Here is a 1,550-nt window from a genome sequence, read left to right as displayed (position 1 = left end):
TTCTCTCCTTTCTTGTTTCCTTTCCTTGTCTCTTCTCCTCATCTTGATTCCTCTCCTCTCCTAGTCTCCTCATCTCCCCTTCTCTCCTTTCTTGTTTCCTTTCCTTGTCTCCTCTCCTAGTCTCCTCATCTCCCCTTCTCTCCTTTCTTGTTTCCTTTCCTTGTCTCTTCTCCTCATCTTGATTCCTCTCCTCTCCTAGTCTCCTCATCTCCCCTTCTCTCCTTTCTTGTTTCCTTTCCTTGTCTCTTCTCCTCATCTTGATTCCTCTCCTCTCCTAGTCTCCTCATCTCCCCTTCTCTCCTTTCTTGTTTCCTTTCCTTGTCCACTTTCCTCAGTGTATTTTCAGCAGGTAATAACTCACCTGGCGTCAGGTGAGATGTGCACCAGAGGTTTGAAGGTCTCCTGCAGGTACAGCTCTGAAACACGACGCAGGAAGTTTAGTATGAATTTCAAAATAAAAGACAGTCTAACATGCGGCTCGGTGTAGCTCGGTCGGAGTGACAGCTGTTACCTCGCCACGTCTCGATTTTATGTTCCTCCAGCTCGTAGATCTGAACCTGACAGAGACACAGAGACGCACTCTGAGACTATCGGTCTGCTCGAGGGACAAAAAGCATCAATGTCCACATGTTCTGTACGTGAGAGACCTGTCAGGAACTTCCTGTCAGAGGAAGTTACACCCTGCAGCTGGTTAGCCTAGCTTAGCATAAAGACTGAATAAAGAACACCTCAACGAGTGTGTGTGTGTGTGTGTGTGTGTTACCATGGGGGATTTATAGTATCTGGTCAGGATGTTGATGAAGTCTGTGATCGTCAACATTCCTGAAACACACACAGAGATTTATTAAAGTACAAACATGTTCTCTCAGTCTTCATGAATATTAATCAGTCCCTCCAGGATTTCTTGATGCCTCGATATCAACTATTAAAACAAATCCCTGTGAATTCAGTGTTTCAAGTTTCACCAATCACTGCAACTTTTCCACAAATCTGAGCGCTCATCTCCTTTTCTGGCTAAACGTTTTCACACGTCTGCAAACTCACTTCCTTGTTTAGAACAGTGGTTCTCAAACCTTTTCTCGTCAAGGACCCCTAAACTGACACAAATTAGACCACGGACTCCCATCTCTTTTGTCCCAGGATCGCCCATATGGTAGGATTTTGTCCCAGGATCGCCAATATGGTAGGATTTTGTCCCAGGATCGCCCATATGGTAGGATTTTGTCCCAGGATCGCCCATATGGTAGGATTTTGTCCCAGGATCGCCCATATGGTAGGATTTTGTCCCAGGATCGCCCATAAAGTAGGATTTTGTCCCAGGATCGCCCATATGGTAGGATTTTGTCCCAGGATCGCCAATATGGTAGGATTTTGTCCCAGGATCGCCCATATGGTAGGATTTTGTCCCAGGATCGCCCATATGGTAGGATTTTGTCCCAGGATCGCCCATAAAGTAGGATTTTGTCCCAGGATCGCCCATATGGTAAGATTTTGTCCCAGGATCGCCCATATAGTAGGATTTTTGTCCCGGGGTGGCCCATATGGTAGGA

General features: G+C 46.1%; 1 long non-coding RNA gene across 1 annotated transcript; it reads right to left on the bottom strand.

The window, feature by feature from the left end:
• Positions 1 to 206: 206 nt before the first annotated feature.
• LOC123965820 lies at positions 207 to 852 on the bottom strand. The gene is made up of 3 exons (XR_006823787.1): positions 764 to 852; positions 512 to 557; positions 207 to 416 (listed from the first exon to the last, which is right to left on the bottom strand). It is a non-coding gene; the product is annotated as an uncharacterized LOC123965820 (long non-coding RNA).
• Between the last annotated feature and the right edge of the window lie 698 nt (positions 853 to 1,550).

This window comes from Micropterus dolomieu, unplaced genomic scaffold (assembly GCF_021292245.1).
Source record: "Micropterus dolomieu isolate WLL.071019.BEF.003 ecotype Adirondacks unplaced genomic scaffold, ASM2129224v1 contig_11412, whole genome shotgun sequence".
In the NCBI taxonomy this organism is placed as follows: Eukaryota; Metazoa; Chordata; class Actinopteri; order Centrarchiformes; family Centrarchidae; genus Micropterus; species Micropterus dolomieu.
This window is presented reverse-complemented; position numbering and strand designations above follow the sequence as displayed.